We start from the raw sequence: 7,711 nt of genomic DNA on the forward strand, positions 1-7,711 counted from the left end.
GTGTTATTTCAGTTGTTCTGGTACTGAAGCCATGTCCTCCTTTCTAAGACTTTTGCCCCAAGTGTTGATTGATAGCATCCACCAGCTTTTGCTTTGTGTATGTGTCTCTGTATTGCCGTCTTTCCTCACCGAGTCTCTGGAAAGAAAGATTTGTCAATAATACAGTGAAAATATTGCAGTCAAATACAGACCGTAAGTACACTTTTCCACGTAGTACACTCTCACTCAGCTGCCCTTCTTTTATCTTGGGGCACAGATCCCACAGCTCGCAATTATGGTCTCTGACTTTGGTAACAATTCTGTTTGAAATGTTTCCAATTACACACAATATGGGCGGCGTGTAGCAGCTGCATGCCCAAAAAGCATTTCCAAGTGTGTTCCAAGAATCAGGCTGTGATTGCTTTTAATTTAAATAAAGGCTATTTGGTTTCCTGTGATGTTTTTATAACCACCTTTTTCCCCTTTTTGTTGCCTTTCCAAAAAAATTGAAAGTCTAATATAAAGTAGCCACCGCTTAATATGATACAATATTAGATTATTAGATTAAGTTTTCTATGATGGCCCTTTGCTTTCAGCTCGGACTGCAGACTTTTCAATAAAGGAATTAAAAAAAAAAGTATATAGCAGTTTGGATTTCCCTGAAGAAGAAAGGGGAAAAGGTTATCTGATAGCAGAAAAGACCTGGCAATCTGCTTCTATAAAGATTTCAGTCTAGGAAACCCTATGGGGCAGTCCTACTCCGTCCTGTAGGATTGTCAAGAGTTGGAATCGACTCGGTGGCACAAAACAACAACGTTTTCAAGTTTTCTTCCCCACCTTTAGGAATCTGTCACTACATTTATCTTTGCAGGCCACTGGCAGTTGTTTGATACACTGTCTTTCCTTCAAATTCATCTATTTCATGTTGGGGGGGGTCCATTAAAATGTGTTAAAAACACATTAAAAGGGTAGAAAGAGGTCAATAAGAATAGTCTTAAAACTGGGGGGTGGGAGGGAGCCCAGGAAATAATTTCACCATTCTACTTGGGGCAATGACCAAACCCTGTAGACCTGCCCCCCCTTGTGGGCTTGAAACTGCTGAACAGTGAAACCTTTTACAACTGTGGTAGTTTAAATCTTTTTAATAGCTACCAGATATATTTGACTTCTTAAATCTGAAATAAGAAAATATACACTATCAGGACTTGGAGCGAATACAGTGGGAATAGGCCTGGGAGTTGTGTTTCCAGGATGGCTTATTGGCCCACCAGGAGCTAGAGGGTATCCAATAGATGAGGTGCTAAGATGGTCCTAATTAAAGTGTTTTCACATAGGCTCTTTCAATCCTGGCCAAAACATCCTATAGAGTACAGTGCTTCTTTGGGTTGAACAGTAGTTGAGTTGCATAAATGCCAACATCTCTTCAGGCATTTCTGGAAATCTTCCATCATGTAATAAATAGTTCTGTATAATCCAAATTTGTAAATGCCATGTTTCATGTAGCCCCTGTAGAGACAGCTGAAATTAACCCAGACCGGTAGACATCATTCAGATCCTGGAGGTTAAGTTACTGCCTGAATCCAAAGTACTGCCACTAACTGAGGCTTTTGAGCAAATCTAGGAGGCGTGAGGTTAGGTTTAATATAGCACTATACTAGGAAGAAGTGCCCACCAATCCATGGTGAGAGCTTCCGTTTTCATCCCCTTTATCCTTGGAAACTGTCTTTCAATTAAGCAAACCTTCTTAGAAAGTGAGGTTTATGTCGCTTTACCAGCTGAGCACCCCAGCCTGCCAGACACTCGTCCCACCCAGCCCATTGCTATAGAGAAAAAACCCACAGGAACTGTGGTTGAAATAGAAAGCCTATTAAAACCCTTTTCTATATTGGCCAGCTCCTCTGCCCTAGTTAAAATGCTGTCTTCTCTGTGCACACGTGCGCACGCACACACACACACACACACACACACACACACAAACATACACTATATTCTTTCAGTCTAATAATAGTACATTGATTTATACCATGTTACAGTTTCACCGAGGGCCTTTTTTTCTATTATTTCTTTTATTTCACTGACAAGCAAATAATATGATAACCTTTTGAAGAAACTCATAACTTGATAAGTGCAATTGTTATTTTTAACTGTTATTTACATGCATGGGTAATCTAAGTTCCTTACTATGATCTGAAAAGGGGCTAGATACTGTGGTATTTTGTTTTGCTTTAAAACATTTCTTCCGAACAGTTTAGAGAACTGTTAGATTTTTGTGTACGAAGACTGCTGAGTGCTCTAGTGTTGAAATGCTTTTTATAATGTGTGTCAAAAAGACATGACATTTTAAATTCTTCTGTGACTATGTAATTTAAGTATGTTCAGTGCTTGAAGTAGACGCATGTTACATAATTTTTAGAAAGATAAAGCTAGGGCTGAAGTTGCATTAGAGAATCCCAGATGTTTCTTGTAAGAAAATACATGTGCTTCATAGGAATTTTGAACTGCTTTCTGATGCTTAGCTTTGTTCATGGCAAGGATCATATGAATAAATTCATTGAGGTGCCTCAGTTCTTATTTATACAAGCCTTGAGAAAGTAGCTGAAGTGATAAATAACTTGCCCCCCTTTGCCTGGTTCTGAAATTCTTTAAATTTCTATGTCTTTGTGAATGCGAAGGGAGGAAATAAAGTATACAGAGAAGATGTTTGTGTTTAGCTAACTTAATCATATAAGTTCCCTTTGTGGGCTTTCTATAAGCTTAAACAGCTTGGCAGGCTAATAGCCAAAAACATGTTCTCAAGTACTGCCAAACGTGTTAAAAGCAGACCAGGCTTTTCTCCATATTGAGGTACTGGAAACATTTTTTTTATTTTAAACCTTCTGAATTTTAAGGAAAAAACCAGAAAAATCACTCTCTTCTTCTCCCTTCCTTACCCACAGACACCAATATTATTATCCATTTCAGGGCTGTAACTGGAAACTGATAGGAATAATGATATTTGTGTGGGAATATTTGAAACTAACTTGACTTGTTGGCTGTTTAAGCAGGAAGTAACCAGGCTAATGTGGTAGACGCATGGGTCTTTTTTTGTTGTTGTTGTTATTTTTATGTTTGTGCTGCCTGTAGTCACTAGCTTTTTTACTTTGGTCCAGTTATCTTTGGCCAAGTACATGTCCGTTTACCCTGTTTCTTTTTGAGTTGAAATTCAAGAATAAACAGTAGTGGAGTGATACAGCACAATAGTGTAGAAGAAGACAGTTTTTCTACAGTCTTTTTCTGAAAATCAGAAAACTTAGACAACATTTTGAATCAGTCTCTCAGCCTCTCTGGGCCTCAGTTTCCTTATCCATAAAGCAAAGGAATTAGGTTAAATCAGTGTACGTTAACCAAAGGTTTGGATCAGAGACACCGATGGAGCTTTTTCAAAATACAAATGCACAGATTTTAATGCAGTAAGCTTTGGGTGGGGTCTTGCACATTTATCTTGAAAAGTTTCTCAGGTAATTCTGATGCCAAACCTGAAAGCAAACCAAACCCATTGCCGTCAAGTTGATTCCAACTCATAGCAACCCTATAAGAAAAAGTAGAACTGCCCCTATGGGTTTCCAAGGAGCAGCTGGTGGATTTGAACTGCCAACTTTTTGGTTAGCAGCCAAACTCTTAACCACTATGCCACTAGGGCTCCATTCTGATGCCAGGTGTGGTTATACCCAAAAAGCCAAACCCACTGCTATTGAATCGATTCCTACTCACAGCGACCCTGTATGATAGAGTAGAACTGCCCCATAGGGGCTTCCAAGGCTGTAAATCTTTAGGGAAGCAGACTGCCACATCTTTCTCCCGTGGAATGCCTGGTGGGTTGGAACCTCAGACCCTTTGGTTAGCAGATGAGTGCTTTAACCACTGCATCACTAGGGCTTCCTGGACAAACACAACAAACCCAAGAATCAGGGAACTTTTTTGAAAATGTAATGTTAGCCACATTTTCAAATGATATGCTCAATTTGTTTCTTGTCAACCTCCAGGCACCTTTCGGGTAAAGTACCTCCAAATTTAAAGCAGTGGGCCCATTTGTTTACCTGAAAAACTATATAAACATGCATAATTCTCCTTCAAGCCTCGAGTTGCAATACTGAATGATTCTACAGGGAAAATATTAAATGATGCAGGAAACATCAAAAGAAGATGGAAGGAATACACAGTATTGTATTGGTCAATGTTCAGCCATTTCAGGAGGTAACATATGACCAGGAACCAATGATACTGAAGGAATTGGTCAATGTTCAGCCATTTCAGGAGGTGACGTATGACCAGGAACCAATGATACTGAAGGAATTGGTCAATGTTCAGCCATTTCAGGAGGTAACATATGACCAGGAACCAATGATACTGAAGGAATTGGTCAATGTTCAGCCATTTCAGGAGGTAACATATGACCAGGAACCAATGGTACTGAAGGAATTGGTCAATGTTCAGCCATTTCAGGAGGTAACATATGACCAGGAACCAGTGGTACTGAAGGAATTGGTCAATGTTCAGCCATTTCAGGAGGTGATGTATGATCAGGAACCAATGGTACTGAAGGAATTGGTCAATGTTCAGCCATTTCAGGAGGTGACGTATGATCAGGAACCAATGATACTGAAGGAATTGGTCAATGTTCAGCCATTTCAGGAGGTAACATATGACCAGGAACCAATGATACTGAAGGAATTGGTCAATGTTCAGCCATTTCAGGAGGTAACATATGACCAGGAACCAATGGTACTGAAGGAATTGGTCAATGTTCAGCCATTTCAGGAGGTGACGTATGATCAGGAACCAATGGTACTGAAGGAAGAAGTCCAAGCTGCACTGAAGGCATCGGTGAAGAACAAGGCTCTGGAATTGACAGAATACCAGGCACACATTCAAACAGAACAAGGGGACACTGCATGGTTTAAAGTTGGAAAAGGTGTTTGTCAGGGTTGTATCGTTTCACTATACCTATTTAATCTGTATGGCAAACAAATAATCTGAGAATGTGGACTGTATGAAGAAGAACAGGGCATCAGGATTGGAGGAAGACTCCTTAACAACCTGCGATATGCAGATAACACAACCTTGCTTGCTGAAAGTGAAGAGGACTTGAAGCACTTACTGATGAAGATCAAAGACCACGCACGGCCTTCAGTATGGATTACACCTCAACGTAAAGAAAACAAAAATCCTCACAACCAGACTAATAAGCAACATCATTTTGAACTGAGAAAAGAGTGAGGTTGTCAAGGATCTCATTTTACTGGGATCCACAGTCAACACCCATGGAAGCAGCAGCCAAGAAATCAAAAGACACATTGCATTGGGCAGATTGGCTGCAAAAGATCACTTTAAAGTGTTGAAAAGCAAAGATTTCACCTTGAGGACTAAGGTATGCCTGACCCAAGCCCTGGTATTTTCAGTTACCTCATATGCATGTGAAAGCTGGACAAGGAATAAGGAAGACCGAAGAAGAATTGACGCCTTCGAATTGTGGTGTTGGTGAAGAATATTGAATGTACCATGGGCTGCCAAAAAGATGAACAAATCTGCCTTGGAAGAAGTACAACCAGAATGCTTCTTAGAAGCAAGGATGGTGAGACAACATCTCACATACTTTGGACATGTTACCAGTCCCTGGAGAAGGGCATCATGCTTGGTAAAGTAGAGGGTCTGCAAAAAAGAGGAAGACCCTCAAGGAAATGGATTGGACACAGTGGCTGCAACAATGGGCTCAAGTATAACAACAGTTGTGAGGATGGCGCAGGACCGGCCAGTGTCTCATTCTGTTGTGCAGTGTTGCTATGAGTCGGAACTGAGTCAATGGCACCTAACAATGACAACAACGACAATTCTTATGTTTCCAGACTTTTTTGTAAACTCCATAGTCTATGGTAATATGTGCCAGCTTAAGAACTATAACCCAACCATGTCACCGCAAAGGTTTTAAAGCTTTTTGGACAAATTTACAACCTTATTACAATTTTAAGTCTTATTTTTAAATATTTTGAATTGCAAAGATTAAAAATTTTAAATAGATCTTAACTAATACAGGTTTCTTTATAAAGTTTATGTCATTAAGCCCTCTGGACCTTTTCAATGATGGAAATGCCAACTCCCATTTTTTTTTTTTTTTTTTGGATTAGTGAAGTAATCTTTAAGCTAGCTAATTTTAATTACTTTTATAGCCAGTAATTATTTTGATCCTTTTACAGGCATGACTCCATAGCATGTATTTCATAACACATAAAATGCTTTAAACTGTCTATATCCATACTATACAAAAGCTCATATCCACAATTTTACATTTTTTTGTTTTAGATAAAATAAATCAGAGCACCTCAATAAAATGTAATAAACGTGCTACTTTTTTGGTTATAGTAACTGTGATGCATCTGAAAGTTTTATTATGAAGCATTGTAGCATTGGAAAATTTTCAGTTACATAGTTTTGCAGAAATTGATTAAAGAGTTTATTACCCTTTTTGTTTTTTTTCTATATTAGTCTTTGAAATTTGGCTTATTTCCTATCATTATTTATTATTACCATTACTATAAACATAGACTAAATTAAAAGAACTTAAGCCAGTCGATGTTACTAATGATTGTGTCCATATAGCACAAATAAAAGAAAAAATGTGGTCGTTATCTGATGCACTTGAGTTTTTGTTGCTGCATGTTGCTGTTCTTATTATTTTTTGCCTTATTTTGTTTTGTTTTGCTTTTAATTAAAAGAAGAACTTCAAGGCTTGCAGTTCTAAAACTTGTGAAACTACCCAATTCCCTTGGAACTTCTCTACTGTGCAGACATGGCCAGTAGCAAAATCAGCTAGCCCCAGCTCATTTTTCCAACTACATGCACATTGCCAAGTCCAATAATCAGGGCCTCAGAGTGGAAATTTTTACCTGAATTACCTACTTGGGTTGTTTGTACAATGTAACTGCAAAACACTCCCCTTTAGTCATTATGTGAAGAGATATTGTGGGACATTTTAGTGGTTAAACAGGGTTTAAGGATCTTTTGAGGTAAATTGAGAGCTGGTTCAATGTATTGTTTAAAACCTTCATGTTTATAGGTTTAACTTCCCTGAGGTTTCGCAGCTAATCTTGTTTATGCTGGACTTCTAGTTTATAATAAAGGACACACACAGGCATTTTCTCAGGGGGGATCATGGCTCACTCCTTCATTTCATGTCCCTGTTCAGAAGTCCCCTGCTATCAAGGAAAACTTCCTGATCACCCTGTATAACATAGCAGCACCCCTAACCCCCCATCACCACCTAGCACTCCCCAACTTCGTTACTCTGCCTCACTTTTCTCCATAGCTCTTATCACTGTTTGAAAGATAATTTCCTTATTATAGCTGTCTGTTCCATGAAGATGGCTATATGCTCCCTTGTCTACTGCTTTCTTCTTAGAGTGGTACTTGGCACATAAGAACAAAAACAGTTGCCATTGAGTCGATTTGGACTCGTGGCAACCTCATGTGTGTCACAGAACTGTGCTCCATAGAAGTTTCAATGGCTGATTTTTTACATGTAGATTACCAGGCTTTTCTTCTGAGGCACCTCTGGGTGGACTTGAACTGCCAACCTGTCAGCTGGCAGCCAAGTGCATTAACTGCAGGGGCTCCACTTGGCATATATTGTTGTTATTGTTAGTTGCTTCTAGTTGGTTCCAATTCATGGTGACCTTATGTATAACAGAATGAAATGTTG

This window comes from Loxodonta africana, chromosome 4, assembly GCF_030014295.1.
Source record: "Loxodonta africana isolate mLoxAfr1 chromosome 4, mLoxAfr1.hap2, whole genome shotgun sequence".
Taxonomy (NCBI): Eukaryota; Metazoa; Chordata; class Mammalia; order Proboscidea; family Elephantidae; genus Loxodonta; species Loxodonta africana.